This window comes from Trachymyrmex cornetzi, unplaced genomic scaffold (assembly GCF_001594075.2).
Source record: "Trachymyrmex cornetzi isolate Tcor2-1 unplaced genomic scaffold, Tcor1.1 scaffold230, whole genome shotgun sequence".
Taxonomy (NCBI): domain Eukaryota; kingdom Metazoa; phylum Arthropoda; class Insecta; order Hymenoptera; family Formicidae; genus Trachymyrmex; species Trachymyrmex cornetzi.
The window spans coordinates 252,401-272,417 of record NW_017296957.1 but is presented as its reverse complement, the minus strand read 5'-3'; positions in this window follow the sequence as shown (position 1 = coordinate 272,417).

The window sequence follows — 20,017 nt, the reverse complement described above, 5'->3', positions numbered from 1 at the left end:
CTCTAATGAATCCTAACGGAGATTTCAACTGTAAAAAGTTGTGAATATCAGATTGCAACGGATGGAGTACTTATCGAGGAATTATCCGTGTACAGACGCGTTGCAACTAATATCACGAGAGTATATTGGAACGCGTTATTATTATTGCCGTCCTGAACTCTGAAGTCGTTTCTAAATTACGATACTGCTAGAATAAGAACTCTAAAAGCAATTGATGATAAACTATATCACATGCCAAAAATTTTTGCTTGTTGGCTGTAGAAAGAAATTATATACGGAAAGAATTTTTACTAAAGTATTAAAAAAATTAACTAAATACAGATAAGTATAAAAATAATTTTGTTGAAATTAAAATAATTATGTTATAGGAAGCTCAAACTGACTGCTACACAATCTCAAAACTTTTTGCAACATTGTTCATTATGTTTGAGCTTTTTACACAATTAATTTGATGGTTCGACAAAATTATTTTCAAATATGTGTCTACTCAAATTTTTAGGTACTTCAGTAAAATCGTTCTTTTTATGCTTTAAAAATTTCATCTTGAAAAGTTCATAATTAATATCTATTAAATCATTGTTAAATTATTAAGTAATTTATTCTATATATAGTATTAATTAATATGTTAGTATAATACGTATAACTTATTGTTTCGTGACATTATCTAAATGAAACGACAATAGCAAATACGTCAACAAACAGATAAAAATGTAGTTACCATTGCATTAGCTTAAGACTTTGTTTTGCATAAGTTTATGCATGCGAATAATTTCAGTATGCCACAGCAATGGGTATTGTTGCCTCTTTGTGCGCATACCGTTACGGATATTATATGCTGGAATACCGCGCGTGTGTGTGCGTGGCGTCGCTCATGGCGAGTGCTCTACGATCGACTTGATGAAACGAAAGGAAGCGATTGTTCTAAGAGAGGAGTGAGCGACTCGCGCGCGAGCGCGTTTTCATCCATCCCTGCTCTTTCACCTCGATCTCGATCCTTCCTCTCGCCGATCGTTGCGTTCAATGGATTAAGATTCAGAGCAGCGGGGAAAGGCGGGGAAGCACGATCAGTTGCCAGGAGGAAGAGCGAACTTGTAAAATCACTCGGAGGTCACTCGGAGCACGCGAACTAGCGCGCATACCGCGCGAACGGTCTCGATACGCACCACCACCCGCTGTCGCTTGTCTATGATGCGCCTTGTCCTCGACTTTTCGCTATCGCGAAAGATAAACGCTCGCATCTCGCGATCCATTAAACTGTGAAACGCAACAATAATACATAGTACTATTAATGATAATATGCTAAAGAAAAAAAAACGTTATCCCGTACAACGCTCAATCTGTGCGAATATATGCCAGTAGTAATTTTCAAATAATGTTACGATAAAATCTATTCATTTTTTATGGTTGTACCTATGAAGACTTTTGATCAGCATCTCATAACACTGAAAGAAATGATTTTGTTATATATAGGAACAAATAAAGGGAAAACAAATGTGATATTTATTAAAAAAACGATTGCAAATTAATTATTTCTCATTCGTCAATGTAACAAATAATCAATAGTATCGCTAACAAATAAGAGGCTCATATATATAAAAGTCGTAGACTTTTTACAGGATCTCAAATCGTAAGAAATTGATCAATTCTAATCAAATATCCCTATATTTGATTTGGTCAGTTTTTTACGACTTAAGACTCCACGATCATTTACGATTTCTAAGTAAACGAAAAATCTAAAGTCTATCCAAAAAAGAATAGGTTAGATTTTATATAGTTTGCTTCTCTGTTACTAATAATTGGTTGGTATAGCAGACTAGCAGCAATCACAACAAAATTTGTTGTCATATATTTACAGATCACTTGTTAAAGATACTGATGGCTTGTTAAATTAACAAAATCCTTTCTCTCAGTGAAGTTAATAAAATATCACAGTTAATTTGACTGAACTTTTCTGTATTTAATGCAGAGCTCTTTATAAACATGCGACAATTTTTTAAATATTATTACGGGATGAAAGTCTCGTGTTACTTATAAAAAAATTGGAAGGATCCTGGCACAGTTTCCTCGAAAGTAACTGTAGCGAAGAGCTGGAGGAGCTACTAAATTCGAGTACAAAGCGATGCTTCAAAACAGCAGGTAATGATTCTCGAGAAAATATGGAGAGGTCGATACGTCGCTGAAAGTGAAAAGGCGATTAGGGATAGGAGGCAGGGGGCGAGCGGAGAGAGAAAGCGAAGGTACGCAGCGCGCGCGCGAGATCGCGGAGGAGCATCGGTGGTGGCGATAGCCGCGTTACACTTGAAATTGCTCTCTAGCTTCTCTCTCTCTCGGCGGCGCGCGCAAAAATCGCATCGCGATCGGCTCTCTCGGCGAGACGAGCGCGCGATCGGGCGCGGGCAACCAACCCAGGCAAATGTCAGGTCGTGACTTTCATGCGGTCTACCACCTGCCATGGGATCGGTAAGTGCGTCGTTATTAATGGCGTCCCGATCCGATCGCATCCGGAATAGGCGTAGGTCTACGACGATGCCTCGATATTGCCTCGCTCGCCGCCGCTCTTCTCGCTGCGGGCATTCGATCGTTGTTTGCTCGCCGATACATATGCTGCTCGCATGGACCAAGTTTATTCAAGAGCGTTCCACGCGAACGCTCGGACGACGGATGGTCGTGGGGAGGTGGGTTCGAGTCGCTAGATGAACAGACGCATTCTTGCGAATATCGAGTCGCTATGCTGTATGAAAATTACCTTGCAAATGCATGAGAATCATATTTCGCAAAGGAGAATTGAAATTTAGCACATTCTACATCGCGCAGTCGACACCAATATTTGCTTCATACCACGATCGAGTGCCGCTTTTACGGCCTAAGTGCGCGCTATAGTTACATGCTCGGGAGGATATTGTCCTTCGGTTAGCGCTTGTTTGCAGTCGTTTCATTTCTCGTCCGCGCGCGCGTTACTCACGCTTTCTAAGAACTTTTCGAAATGTTGATAGTGACGCAAGGTTCGAGAATCAAGGGCTCCGCGAGTGCGTCGGCGGTGCGCTGGCAACCAGTGTGACACGATTCGGTGTGAAAATACAATTGCCCCGCTTACATCTCGAGTAACCGTGTCGACTCCCACGCAATGCAGTTGACCCGTGCAATTGAGAGATTACGCGATCGCGTATTGCCGCATGGATTCGACCCATAGACGCAAGAACGATTATCGATCCTTCTTATGCGAAATATTACGTTCATCGTGCAAACGGAAGACGGTGAGAGCGAATCGTTTATTACACACTTTACATTTGTAAAGTTCAATACGTCACAAGAGCGCTATTATTGCGAGCTCCGCCGTGGAGTTCGTGTTTCACGTGCAATCGTATTTTGCCTGAGTTCAAATTCACGATGAAGAACAGAGAGCCCTTTAGACTGCAATAAAGGATATGTCAAGCATACCACGCGAAGCACTTCCGTCTTCATTTCATTTCGAGCCAATGAAGTTCGTTGAAATGATATGCTCATCCAATCCGACTTGGAAAATTTATCTTACGAACGCATTTAAAACTCGAGAGTCTCTTTAACTCGTTCGTCGTACCTTTTGCTCGCACGAACATACACACGCCAGCTCGACTCGCTCCAAAAAAGGATTGTTCGTTCTCTCGTAAATCGAGAACATCGCGGAATCTTCGGCCTGAGGCCAAATTCGCCATACATATGTACGCTCACACCGAATCGCCTGGATGCGCTCGTGTGATATATCGATGACACGAGCGTGGGTGTACCGGGAAGTCGATCTGGTCAAGATGAAGGCAAAGGAGAGACAAGAGAAGAAGAGAGAGGAACATGCTTATTAAACAAAAGATTTTCTCACGGTTACGACGTGAGGAATTGGAGTACATTGCGTTAGATTTACCCCGAAGACGCGATTGCATAATCTCTGTATTCTAACTCTGTAGAAAGTAAAGTTCTATCTCAAACTTTGAAAAAGAATTTGTAATTGATTTTACCTGTAACAGGACATGTTAATAAAAATTATCTAGAAATCTCACTGTATATACCCACATCTCAAACGATAAAATGGTACCTAATTATATAATAGATAATTCACGATTACATAACGAACAAAAACACAAAATTCAGAATAGTGAATCTAATAATGCAGACAGAAATTTAAAAATAACTTGATTTTCATAAAATTTGATTTTAGAGATTCTTTTTAATTGTGAAATAACATCAAGTTTCCAGTTTCTCTTTATTAGAAGCTTATCAGTGCTACAAAAAGTAGCAAAGTTAATATTGATTTTAAACTTACTTCCAAATATAAGCCTTGTGACATTAGATCCTCTTTCGTTAGAAGTTACTATTCTTTTAAAATTCGAACATTTTCAGGTTACATTCAAATTCAGTAATATCAAGAATCTCCTAAACTAAATTTCACAATAATCAAGTAATTTTTTTAAATTTGAGTTTTTAAATTTCGAGGCTGGACTCGACCCTGTTCAGTGATCCTGATAATCCTTAGAAAACAAGATCTTTAAGTTTCTTCGTTAGAAGGCTTCTGTCCTTAAAGAGTTAACATCGATTATTCTGAAGATGAAATGATGCAAAAAAAAATTTCTGTTTCTAGCCGTTTCGTTCCGAAAGTGATTGTAGTAAAAATGTGTCCGAGATCAAATAGAATTCGCAGTCATATGCCCGTACCATGACCAAGTGCAGGAAAACGGAAGCGCACGACGCGCATCTTTCTAGGAGAGATCTTCCTCTTGTGCGCTCGCTCGATTCGCGCAGGTACTCCTCTTTTTTTTCTCCTCCACAGCGAGCGGTTGCGATTCCGCGATTTACGATTCGTTCCCCGTCGCGGATTCCCGGGGACAGGCAGCGCGACGCTTTATCGAGCGCACCACGGTAACCTTTCCATAACTATCGCGTCTGTTGCCGTAGATCAACGGTAACGCCGTGGCGACCAATTTACCGAGCGACCTCCCGGCCGACCTCTTCTCCACCAGGCCTCCTTTCCGCGGGTAATACACGTACCTTGCAAATATATATCCCGTCCGAGACGTATAACCCGTGTGTTCTCGCATAGTATATCGCGTACGTCTATTGCCTGGTCCAGCAAGCTGGTGATGAAGACGATGACACGGTGACGCAACCGTAAACGACGATGAACTACAACGATGATGACGGTGAGGCCGACGAGGACGACGACTCGAAAGACTGCGGCGAAGCGCAACCGCCTGTGCGAATGCGTGAATAAATTTGCGATTGCGTCGACCGCCCCGGCAACCATGTCGTCTTATTGCCTGCTTAATAAGTCGCGGATCTGCATGTTTATGACTTGGTGTTGTACCGTAACTAGCAGTAGCGCTGCAATTTGACGTCTCAGCACAATAAATATATCCGGAATTTTGAAAGCGTGGTGTATATCATACGGCCAGTTTAGTAATGAACTGCACGTTCTCGTATCTGTTGAAGTCAATCAGAAAATGCCGAGTGAGTAAAACTGTGGAATGTACGCTAGGTATCCCGCGGTGCGCGTTTATCCGTTGATAATGAGAAGTCGAAGACAAGACGTACTGTAGGCGGACGTCGGGCGGATGGTTATTGATGCAGACTTTTTTTTTAATACGGCTCTCGCTAATTCGATAGTTGCATAAATCAGGAGTGACGGCACACGCGCGCTCGTAAAATAAAAATTTAATTCTGCTTAATTTTCTACTCCTGAATGTGGAACTTTCATGATTTTTGATTTCGCAATTAATTCTAATGCCAACTACGTTTTGATCGATATAAAATTCATCAATGTTACAATGATGGAGATTTCATATAAAAATGTAATTGACACCAGAATTAATTGTGAAATAAAAAAACTATCTTTCCATTTTCTGGAATACGGAGAAACGCAGTAGAGTCTTGCGGCAAGTACATATTTTTCATTAAAGTACATCTCCTTTCATGGTTTAGTTTTATGGCTGTTATATTGCATATCTGCGATTCTCTTCGCTGCATTCCAGTGGCAGGTTCGTCGTCGACGCGTCGTCAAGCCAGGAGAAAGGAGCCGGCCTACGTCCTACGTATATGTTAATTGCGTTAAACCGACGAAACCGCGATCAGCATAATGAAACGGACAATCAGCGAACACCGCTCGGGCTCCCGTCACGATTTCACATTATAATGTCTCCGATGCAACCATGCGGCCCGCGGCACACGGTGGCCCACAGGCCTCATGTTCCCGTGTGGCTAGGCGAGTGCATTAGATCGGGGTACACGTCGTTGCGGCATGTCGCGGCCTTTTTTTGTCCTGATGGTGAACGAGAAAATCGTTGCTGCACCGAGACCCCGTTCGCGGGACGTATGTACACATCGAGCTTTACGATTGACCTCATACATTAATGTAAACGCTCCGCTTGTGCCGGCCAATAGTACAGACAAGGTAAGAAAGAGAGATAAAAAAAAAGTTGCCGAACGTAGGAGAAAGAGGGGATATATAACGAACTCGCGGATCTGTCTTTCGGGGGAAGATGGGTATGAGAAGAAGAAGAAGAGGAAGAACAAGATGCTGTAACGGAGCGAAGATAGATGGACAGACTAACCGAGGCGAAGTGCGGAAGAGCGCACGAAAAAGAGAGAGAAAAGTATGAAACGTAAGAAACGCAGAGTCTCAAGATTCATCGTCAGCGTCTAGCAGCGATGGGGGACCGCGCGTTTCGTCGATTAAATCGCGTCGACGTATCGCGTGTGACCGATCGATTCTATGCATGTGTTGCACGTCGATGCATTCGGAGAGATACCCAGTCTCGGAAGTAGCGAAGTTGCATTTTGCGACAGCTTTTCCTTGTGAATCTCGATGACCGGAAGCTTGTTTTATGCGCGCCCGAACGCACAGAAATGCATACATGCGTATGCACGATGTCTCTTGCAATCAGTCTATAAATCAGGCTCCGCTTAATTCTTGCAAGCCAATCGTTTGCCATCGCCATCGAGTCAGAGGGGACCTTGTCCACGATACTGCTCAGCTATCTTTTCCATTTACGAGAAGATGAACCTTTCGAATAAAGATGTGTATAAAGATACTATTCGCAACGCAACGATTCCCTCACTAACAATAGAAAATAATGTTTTTCAATTACTACGGCAATTACTTGTGCAAATTAGTAAAAAATTACTTTTACACGTCTATACTACTTGTATGACAATGCTGCGCTTTGTTTGAACTCTCTCTCAGTTGTTCACTTGTAAATAATATGACATTCATTAAAATTTTTAGTTTATATTGCAATAATAAACGAGACTACAGAAAATAGAAATTTGCATATCCACACACTTGATATATTTCCAATGTGACTGTTGACCTCTGTTCGCGAAGTCGATGTATATAAAAAGTGAATGATCCTTTTGGCAATATTTTTGGCACGAGCAGTTTTGCGAGCGAGGTTGAGAACCACGATGTCATCTTCTCGCGGTGGAGTCACGGAGAGGTCGCTTTCGAGAGTTAGACTCTATGATCCTGTGCGCGTAGCACAACCGGTTGTCTCCTCTTTTTTCAATGCACGCTCCTCGCTCTGTATGCGTGCACCTGTACGCGCGCGCGAGCGTTTATTCACCGACAATACGCGCGATACACGCATACGTACGTCTGTGGGCGACTCTGAACGGCCCGCACGCACAATAGACAAATACCTGTAATTATATAAATTACGCAGGTTCACGAGTTCTCCCGCTTCTTAATAACACGATATTAACAATGGGAATCTGTTGCGTAAAAATATATTTCATTTATAGCCAAATAGTTTAATAATTCGTCATTGATTGTTACTTCATGTATACAGATGTGCCTTCTATAAAACTGATAATACAACACGTTTGAATACGTCTGAAGATGTAACATACATGTACATAAACTTTCGTAATTTTCTTTTACATGGTAATAAATATTGTATCTTTAAAATACATTTTAAACGGTCAGGAAGATATACAAGATGCTGAAAACGATGCTTGCGTAATGTTACATATAGTCAGTGTTGGGTAGTAACTAGTCAAAACGTTAAAAGTTGAAAAAAAAAGTTATAAAGTTAATAACTTTTAACTTAACTTAGTTAATTATAAGTGCATTAAATTTTAACTTAACTAAGTTACTTTTAAACGTTAACTTTTTAACTTTTTTTTTAAGTTGAAAATTTTTTTATCTCTTTTAAATGCCTTAGAAAAATAATAAAATATAATAAGACTAAGGGCGTATATTCGTAATCCGTTCATATTTTAAGACCGTCTTAAGTAATTTCTTAAGATGCTAATACAGCCCTCTGATTGGCTTATGCCTTATGCCATAAGCTTTAGTCCGGATATACAATAAATGTTTTAAGCCTTAATTTATAAGAAATTGACCAATTACAGTCGAATGCGAGGAGAATATTTGACTGTAATTGGCCCATTTCTTATGGCTTAAGGTTTATTAAAAAGTAAAAACCTAAAAATCTATCTGGCTATTTGCAAATCGCAAATCGCGCTGGTGTTCCGAAGCCATTAACGCTCATGCGCTTTAAGGGGGTGCTGGAGGGACTTTAATAATTATTTTTAATTTAATAAGAACTAATAATCAGAAAGGTCAATTATTATTATTAATTTTCACACGTGATTCTGCAATGTATGTGATTCTAAGGAATTATGAGTTTTGTTATTATTTAATATTTTGTCATTACCATGGTATTCTTATTGATAGTTTATTTTTAACTTAAAATGTAATTTTTTAAAATGTAATCACTAATCTTATATCTTCTCTATGCTGGCTGTTTTTTTAAAGTTATATAACTTATATAGTTATATCATTATGTTATATCATATATGAAAAAAACTAAAAATTTAATTTACTTAATAATCTATATTGTGTAGTTATTTAATCTCATTTTAAGAAAAATTAGGACATTTTGACCTCAAAAATAATTTTTTTCGAAATTAACTTTTTTTTAACTTAAGTTAATTCAATATTAACTTAACTTTTGTTAAGTTCATTTTTTATTCCTTCAACTTTTAACTTAGATTTATTAATTTTGTAAAGCCATTAACTTTAACTTTATTCAATATATTAAAAAAAAACATTAACTTACCCAACCTTGCATAGAACGCAATACAAACTCGAAACGCGTGCGTCGACTCCGATTTATTCAACGATATCGCGATGGCTCGACATTTCTCCGTGTCACGTTTTCACGAAAGTGGTCGATTTCTCGATATCACATCCGCGACGTTGTTTCCGGTGTATTCTCTTCACGATACTTTTACAATGACTGACGCACCTTCGACGATTAGTTATCACGATTTTTTTTCCGGTATTGTCGTCGTGCAACGCCTCGATCTCTCGCGATCGTCATTGACGGTCAAGGACACCTGACGCCTCGTTCCATAGACATTGGTGCTCGCTGGTAGCCTGTACCAAAAAAAGCAGACCTTCCTGTTGACCCTCGACCTGTCTCTGTATGTCCCTCTTGTTCTATCTTCTCTCTACGTCGTCTTGTGTCTCCACCTTTTGTGTCTCCTTTCTTTATTCTCTTCCCAGGGGTAAGTCGAGAACTGGTAAGGCGACATAGAGTGGGCTCGGTTACGACAGGTCATAAGACGACGAGCGTGTCTAATAGGTCGCGATAACGCGCTCCGATGATATCCTCCGAGGCATATCATCTTCGGTGTGGTCCGCGTAAGACGCGCGATTAAATGCCCACGTATCCGCACGATGGTTGCATCTATTCTGCTCTGTTGTCCCGCGACCAAGCCTGCATATAGTAGCGTCGTATCGCATAAACGGAGGCGGATTAACATTCGTCGCGGCCGCCGTTTTAGATTTATCGTGTCTCGCTTCACACCCTTCGTTATCAGATTTTAATGACAACGATGATTCATTCCGACCGAATTCAGACGCCACCCATTAAATTGTTTATATGTAATAAATCGATTTTAACAGATTTATAGCGAGTTTTATGCCCATTGAATCGAAATTCGAAATTCTTTTTATGCCACTTTCATTGATCGGATGCATCATGTTATTGGAAGAACTCAATTAAAATGCCAGAAGCATCTCATTTTCTTTATTTTGATTTTTTTATGATCTGCATGTGACAGTTATCAATTTTGAATGATAAAAAATGCAAAGATAAACACACAAGATACTACAATTTTGCAAAACCACAATAAATATGTATTCAAATTTTTATGTCTTTATTTGACTGTGTCCACAGTGACAGGTGGAGACGGTTACGTACATCGATGAAAATTGATAGCTATCTTATAGCCTATTCGATGTAAATTTAGAAGGAAGGAAACGTCTTGGATGAGATCGATATACTCTGTAAACATCGAAGAGGGCGTTTTTAGATATCGAAATAAAAAAATCAATCATTATTTTAAATAAATAATCCGTAGTCGAAAGAATGCAATTCTTAATATATCCGTCAGTTGGTTTAATACCAATGATCATAACTTCATTAATATTTCGGAATGTGTAACGTTATTACAACACACTGTTCTTTATTTCTGTCATTAATTTGCTCGGCGCAATTGGTTATCGCTATAATGTATTCGAAATTCGTGTGAACATCGAGAATCTAATAAAACGGATCGTGGATGTTAAATACATTACGAAAAGTAATAAGCGTGGTGATAATTTAGCGGTGACCGTTGCCGTAAAATGTAGAAGGCAGCATATAAATTATGAAAGCGACTGACGCCGGTGGGTAGCATTAAAATGCGCGATTTAATAGTCGGGCTTGTAGCGATCAATTGCCAAGATTATTTGGAATCGTATCGAGGACAACCGCGTTCCGCGGCCGCGTGCTAAATGTCGCGCGCGAAATCGTTGCCGAAAGTAATCGAGATGTAATCGCGAGTGTCTTTAAATCAGTCATGAGGATTATTTCTGCGAATTATTTCTCCCATCCAAAGCCGTCGGAGTCGAGAGAAGATCGATAACTAATTATTCTTCGATATAAATACTCGCGCTTTCACTGGCGGCGAGAAAGCTTGATAAAAATAAGCGGATACACAGTGCCATCATGCAGGTTCTCATTCCTGATCTTGTATGCGTCAAGGCTGATACGAGTAAAGATTAATTTGTATCATTAAAATTTTATATGTTAAAAAATTAAATCTTTAGTTATAAACCACATCGTGTCAAATACATCTGTTGATATCATACACAAGAAGTATTAAATTATTAAAGTCAAAATTAATGCCTTATATTTCATTTTAAATAAAGAATTTATTTTCAAGAAAGCGCACATGCCGAAAAGAGTAATTTTATGTAAAATTTTACCAGATTATTATTCGTATTGTTATAGGTAGATATGTATACGCGTATATACAGCACTAATCGCTCAATGATACGTTATACATTCATCAGAATGCAGATGACACAAAATAAATGATCGCAGTGTTTCGAAGTATTGAAGTCGCGGAGTCGCGATATGCTCCGAGTACAGACCCCCTGTAATCGTGGATCCGAATGTACGGCTTTTGAAATCGGATCCGCCAGATATTCCTCGACCCGGGACCCAGGCTACGGGGCCACTAGCGGTGGATGGGGGAGAAGCCCATCGTCTCAGTTACAATTTGTGTTCGCACTTAAAAGAAACATTACCTGGTGGGACCGGGTCGAGGATAGCGCGGACGCCTCGTGTGTGGTCCTATATAACGTCCCGTCCGTATCTCGAATCGTTCGTTACCGATTCGATTGGAGTCGCGTTCGGGGCATCTTCCAGCTGGGAAGAGAGGCTCGCCTTTAAAAAGTACTGCCACTTAAAAGTAGAGTTCTCCCTCGATTTCGTTGTCGCCGTAAAGAATACCCGGCCGATAGTAACGCGCTCAATTTTTCGGAGTAGATCGCAGAGAGGAAAGGTTATTGACCCTGAATCATTATACGTTTCCGTTAACTTGTTAAAATAGAAGCAGTTTTTTTAATGTGGTTTTTAGATAAAAAATAATAAAAATAATATAAAATAAAACTTAAGTAATATTTAACCACTCATAATATTTTTATGCTATTTATTTTATAAAATTTTAATTTTCAATAAAAATATAGTAAAAGAAACAAATAAAATTTAAAACTTTAGTTAAATAAATTTTTAGTTCAATAAATTATTCATTGCGTTAGTTACATCTTGTAGTAGCTAAATGTGCTTTTATACCATTTCGTGGGCGAACAAGTAGGTATTGCATTATACGTACAGAACGCTAGTCATAGCTCCATTACGTATAATAGAGTATACGAAAGGTGTATTTTAATGAAAATATATATTAAAGGAAAAGTAATAGATTAAAATTACATTCTCTACAACCAGATGTAATTATCTGAAATGTGAGAGAAGATGGAAATAAATTAAATAAATGTTTTTCTAGGCATAAATTATTACACGTTCAGAATTAATTCGGATTTGCTTTTACGTCGATATCCACATAGAATCACTGCTTGGCTTCACAATCTCAACCGCTCCTCTTCCTTTCTCCGAACTCGTCTTGCGACTACCAAAAAAATAGTTATCGCTTCTAAACCGGTGACATACGCGCGCGATCGTTTCCTACGAAATCAACGGAATTCTAAATGAGCGGCCCTCTCAAATGTCCGGATAACTAATGGCGTTTCGGAAATCGGGCAGCCTGATTTGAATAGTTTTGTAATTCTCCCGCGGTTGCATCGACGAGTAGCGGTTCTCAAGCTATTCAATAGTTTTTAAATTTTTTAAATGCATGCGAAAGAATTAATTTTATTCTCATTTATGTTTGAAATGGCATTTTAGTTTTTGAACATAATATGTATTAAATACAACACATATGCGCGCGAGCAGCATATGTATGTACATGTAAACGTCAATCCACACTTCAGAACTGACGTGAGAATCCTTCAATTTTCAATGGCCATATGGCAACGGTGAATGAATCTCCAGAAAATAAATTTCGGAACTTAGTCGCTCCCGAACATAAATGTATTGTAATCGATACGATCTTTTCTCTAGCAAATGCATCGCGTGGTCTGTGCTTAAAAATCCTACTGAAGCTGAAAAAGTGCCGTAAACTGTCGACTGCTGCGAACGATTAAAGTCCCAACAACTGGCCGTGATCCGCGATTTACAATCCCCATGATATCGATCAAGATATTTGGTAGACTGGTGCGACTGAGCCGTATAAACGAGGAATTCAAGCGGGGGTAAGAATTCCACGAGGAATTTTTTCAGCGCAGTATAATCTGCTCTCCACAGTATCTGCAAAATCAACCTACCACTTGAGAAAGAGAGAGGAAGAGAGAGAAAGAAAAAAATTGCTGTTTTATTTTTAATTTCGCAAAACATACTATACTCTTACTCTTGTAATCGCATAAAGATTCTTTTCCGTCCAGTAATCTACACAACAGTGAAATCTTTCTTCGGCTGTGTATAAAGTATAGAAAAAAATACCTATAAAAACAGTAGAAATAACCGTTTATAGTGAAAATTCTCACGTTTTTCAAGTTTTATATCTAGCCATTTCGAATTCAACATCAAATCGTGAGCACAATAGTTCGCTTTAACGCCAATTAAAGAGTCAATCTCGTAGAAAGTCCCAGCGTTTTAATAAACGCCAAAGTAACTTTTCGCGAGACACAGAAAACAGCATTCCGTACATCTTACGCATTTACGACGCTCCGTTCACGTTATAATACGACGATTTTTATGATCAAGATGACGCGCTCTTTTAAAAGTGACACTGAATTGAAAAGCAGAGAAACGAACAGAACAGAGTTGCGACGTCGTTCGCCAACAGGCGAACGTCCTCTTTGAACGATTTCGAAATCGAATTATTTATTCCCGCGACGCGTCGGTGCGATATTGAGACGGCCGATCGTAAAATCCGAGGCGAGCCTGATGGATCTTAAAGTTTCTTGGTCCTCTCCGTTCAATGGACCGTGGAGCGCGCAGACTGTTTCGGATAAGACCTTAAAATTAATGGCGAATAACGGCGCTAAATCCCATCCGAATCGTGCATAATTGGAGTGGGTTACCGTATACTATACGTCAATTGCGTGTATCTGCGATATACACTTACGCGATCATATATACATCGATCCGAGTAACGCAATACGGAGATTAATAGCGAAATTATGCCACTAAGTAGTATTCGGCGCACGAGATAAAAACTCGCCCGTTTATTTAAATGCCACATGGGAACTTGTTGATCGGATTACCGGTCAGTTTATATGCCATAGTTCAGAATTTTATCAGTAAACCGTCGACTTTTCTTAAATCAATATTTATCGAGCTGAATACTGAACCCATGTTCTTCCTCGCAATCCGTAAAAATGTTGTAAATGATGCGATTAATTCTTTTTCGATTAAATTGTTAAATTAATTGAATTAAATTATTTCGTAACAAAATATTTCCATATTAAACGGAAGAATTTATTTTTAAATCACAAATGAGTGGCGATCTTTAAACCTTTGAAATAAAGAACATCTGGCGATTGATACACACATTTCGTAGGAAATAAAAATATCGAATTAATTTATTCCGTCATTGTTAGCTTCCGCAGCCATTTATACGTTTGGCAATCCGCCATGTGAGTTACAAACTTTAAATGGACCAATGGAGGCTCATCCACGAGGTCGTCGTCGCACGTACGTATGTTGTCGGCACGCACTGGCTCGCTAAACGCGCGTTCAATTACCAACGAAACCGCCGTGTAATACGAGCTTTGATGTCCGCAGGCGGCTTATTAACTGCGAGAACGAAAAAGAAGGAATGATGAGAGAGAGAGAGAGAGAGAGAGAAAGGGAGCGCTAAAGAGAGCTTGCGTGTATAGAGAGAGATTAAACACTGTTTAGATAACTTCTGATTGATCCATCATATTTTTCAGGACCTGCATTCTAGATAGAATGAGATGTATGGACACCGTATTCTATAGGTCTGTTTTTTTTGACTGAACTTTTGCACCAGTTCATCTTTCTTCCTTTTCTCTTCAGGAGGAAAGAAGAGGAAAAAAGATGAACTGGTGCAAAAGTTTAGTCAAAAAGAACAGGCCTTATCTTATGCATAATCTATCTCATTTTATCTTAAGTATATCCTGATAAATATGGTGGATCAAATGTATGTCTAATCAAGTACCTCAGGTACTTGAGAATTTCTACTTGCGTGCGCGTGGAGGCGATGTTACGGAAATGACAAAAGAGGGACGAAGAAAGTTAATAAAGTAGCAAAAACGACGATATCCCAAAGAGGGAGGTAAGATCAGTCTCTGTCGAAGGGCGGAGGAAAAAAAGCAAGCCGGTATCTGTGTGGCAAAGGTAAGCGAACACTACTGTCGCCCATCGACAGATCTATGAAACCGCTACTAGTTTTTCTCGCTGTGACGGTCTCGATCTGACGCAATCTTGCTTGAACTGCATCAATTTCCGCGCGCCGACGACTTCCCAGGAGCGAGAAACGCCCGATCCGTATCGTCGATCTCTCCGCAAAACTTTAACTCGTATGGCTTTCCGAGAGCGCGGCCGCGAGTGCCGGGCTCGTTTATCGTGTAATAAATTACGCGCACGGCGTGAAGCGGCGAGCACGTGCGATGCATGCGCTTCTCGCGCCAATGTACGATCACAACCGTGTCGCATTCCGCGAGTGGAATGATCGATCACGGTTATGATCGCTGATATTACTGCTATAGGGATTGTTACGTATCCGCATGATGTTGCGCGAAGAAGTTCCCGATTAAGTTTCAAAGCGAGTCGCACTTCCGCCTCAGAAATAATTGATTCGGTGTTCGGTCGAAGTCCATTACGTGTTAAGTCATTGGAATTGATTAACCTTGGTGATATGAATCATTTTTATTAATTCTAAAACGGCTTTTGAAATGCATGGCATGTACAATTTTTTGTGTGTATTTAGGCGCCATTTTCAACAAACTAATCAACATTTTTCACGACCGTGATCTTTTAATATTCAGGAATGTATTCTTAAAAATATTGTGCACAAAAATATACAAAAATTCTGAAGTATACGTTACGTATATCATATAGATTTCCAGTATTCCATGTGTGATTTATCGAGAATAAGATCCCAAACAACTCTTAAGAAAATATTAAATCACTTTACCGTAGGCCTTGATTGAGAGAAATATTTAATAGCCTGTCAAGATTATTTGAAATCTCGCAAATCACATTTTTTTTATACATGATTGAATATGAAGATACGCTGATACAATTTTTAAAAACTGAAATTTCTAGGTTACTTAATTAAATCAAGCAAAAAATACTAATTTGTATCCCACATATGTAAGTATGCTGTTTTTTGCTTTATATAAGAAACTTAAGAATAAATTATTTACATTTTTTGTGTTGACATTATTAATAAAACAAGTATCTTCTTTTAAAAGTAGCATAAGTTTATAACGTTATGTTTGTTAGATATATCGCTTCCATATTTCAAAAGTGATAAAATTAAAAAAAAATAAGCTTCTCAAAAAAGAAGAAAGCCTACACACATATATATATATAGCTTATTTTTTTAATTATATCACTTTTGAAATACAGAAGAGATATATCTAACAAACATAACGTTATAAACTTATGCTACTTTTAAAAGAAGATATACTTGTTTATATGTATATATATATACTCGTATATATATACTCTAAAAAAAATCTCTTTAAAATAGATAAAATATACGCCAAGTGCATCACTCACCAACCCGATGCGCAACAGCGGAGTTATATCTACAACGTCACTATGATGATTCTGTAACAAAAGAGTATAAAATATAAATTAAAACAGAGCAGAAAAAAACAATCAATATATTAAAAAATATTTATTAAATGTAAAGTTGTCTTGAAAATAATTATATAATTTTTGAAATATATAATTTTTATAAGCAATTTTTGAATTCATCATTGAGTTAGATATTTATAAAAATAATTATACATTTTTTAAAGCAGATCTTAAAAATACGTATACATAAAATTTCAAAATAATTTTAAAATAATCTTTTTTCTAATTACCATTTTTAAATAATTGTAAAAAAAAACAACTCAAGAATAAATAGAAAAAAGATACTAATTTTACACAAGCAAAAAATGATATTTACAACAAGGTTGCTCCGTCCGATGTCTCTTTCAGATCTCCTCCTCCTCTCAGAATTGGGTTGACATCCTCTCGCACAGGACACTCGCGTAAAACACTCGCGAATAATAAACTATAAATGCGCGCGAACTACTTAGTTATAAAATTCTTTTGCGTGACACTGTGATATTTCACATTTACAAAACCCACGATAGGATTTCCATTTCGGCCGGTGTAATCAACACCACACATCGACGAGTACATGCGAAATGCACGATGAATGCCGGACAACAGTTAAATCCCACACGAAAGAAGACGAAATCGATCGTATCGAGTCTGTCATCTCTGATTTACGCAAAATCGCATTTAAAACTGGCTCAGGCATACGCTTTAACTACTAGTTCTAGTGAGATACAAGTGGTGCTGTACCACGAGCGATTTGAAGAAGCTGGTAAACGTGACAAGCGCCTCTGATAAGAGAAAAGTTGGTATCCATTGCCAAGTCTAACAATTTAGACAATTCAGGAAATGGAATCCAACTCTCGTCACGAGCTAGTTTAAAAAAAAAACTACTAGAGCTAGGCTAGAGCTGACCAAGTCAGATTAAATGCGATTTAGCTGGTAGATAAATGCAAAGAAATGAGCGCCCTAACCAGAGTTATACAACTCCTTTTTGGGCGACCCATCAGCGGAATTCTGTAACTCGTTATGCAATTGTTATGTGCTCATAACAACTGCATAACGAGTTACAGAATACAGGCCGAGACGAATTCGAGTCAATCGATCGCTTCTTACCGCTAAGGGTCGAACCGTTTGCCGACAGACAGAGAGTGTCCTCAATTAGCCGATAGCAACAGTAGTTGCTAAACCGCGTGAACACTGCACCATTGCGAAGTGCGTAACGTTACGCGGCCAGCATCATCTTGTGTCCGAAGCATTTGACGTGAGAGCGTTGCAATGACTGTGGCCACTTCAGCAACATCCCAAAGAGAGTTCCGCTTTCCTGTCGAAACATCGTAAATATGATTTCATCATCGAACTAGAATTCCATCGAATGGATTTTGTTAAAAGTCCATTAGTTCGATAACTTTAACGGCACTCCCAAAGTAAACGCGCGACGCGACGAACCGGCTGCGATTCGTTCACTTTCAATTAAATCGGCGACGAGAGTACGTTACCCATCGTTGGATTTTTACACGAAGAGAACGATTTTAAATATCTAAAAAATTACCTAGACATATTAGATAGATCCGAAAAATTTTTAGATACTTGAGACAAACCGTTCTTTTCGTGTATATCCTCTGGGTACTGAGCCCTCCCACCACGTCAAGGTCTTACCCGTGAGAGGGAAGATATCATTTCGAAAATATAACATACAGCTATTATCTATATTACTACGCAATTATTGGTTAACTTTTTAGAAATGTATATCAAACACACGTCAATTCGTTACCATTACGAAATAAATTCAGATAAAAGGGTTGAATCTCTTATTACGATGTCTGTAAGATATGATTAGAGTCAATGGAATAAGCTAGAGATTAATCAAAAAGAGAAATATTTCTTTTATTACCGACAAATAGTTCCCAAGTTAAGTTCAATTTTTTATACGGCTCGTATCACGAAAGATACACGCGAAAATAAAAAATTAATTAAATTATTAATTACACAAATTATATTAGTTTTGGAAGTAAGAATAGCATGAATTGCGTTATTTGTATGAGAGTATTCATTAGCGTTGCTTTTTACGACTCGTGTGAATCAATCGAAGCATAATCAAGAATATTTTTTCTCAAGCGAGAGAAAAATTGTATGTTAAACAAAAATAATTATCGACCATAATTATCACGAAATAGTAATAAATTCTGTTTTTCATTGCGTTTTGATTCCAAATGAATGAACCGTATGAAATATCTATTCCATGATATATGATCATCATCTCGATCCTTTTATGAATAATTAATCGTGCGAGCTAATAATGATATACTGTGAATGATTCATAAGGTAAAACGTTTCGTATTATCTAGCATTTGTCGTGATTACAACGTTTCAAAAAGAAATGTAAAGAAGAGAGTACGCGGCGCGACTACCTGCCTGTACGAGCCACAGTAATGAAATAACTGCGTGGTGACTACGTGTAAACATGACACGCCGCCCGACCCGTCCGCCCTTCCATGTCAAAACAACCCCAAGATCGTGCGCCAACCGTCTAATTGTCGAAATATGTATTATATTAACGCATTTTTCGAAATAAATAAAATAACGTATCCTTTACATTTTTAATATTCCCCGATGAATAGGCTTTATTGCACGGTTTGCTTTACTTTTTACATTCGTTAGGCACTCAGTCATGAATATTTTAGATATTTCATTCCATTGTGTTACAGTAAGCGATTATTAGTTCGTTATAATTTTTTATTATACGAAATCTTCGCAATGTACATAATGTTTTTAATAAAGTATTGATGCCTTGCAGCTTTTGTTACTTTCATATCATTTAATTCTGTCATTCATCTCTTATATTTCGCATTCTTAACTCTAACTATACATACTGTTGTCTTCTATCCTTAATATACACATTTGGATCCTTGGGACCCCATCCATATATATAACTTCCGTAAAAATGAACATATTTAAATTAATTTTTTTTTCAATTAATAGAGAATTGAACAATTAAGAAACGATTTTTTTATTCGAACTAGTCGCAATCGAAAGATATCGATGACATTATATAATAAAAGTATTTTTAGATAAGATTATAGTATATATATATATTATATATATACTATATATATATTATACTATGTATATATTCTATATACATATATGTATTTTATATGTATATACAGGGTGTTTCAAAATAATCATCAAATATTTCGTGGGCAGGTAGAACAGACTAGACTGAGTCGGAAAGTCTTGTACCATTTTGCAATTTTCGCAATGGTTAACAAGATATTAAATACTAAAAATTACCG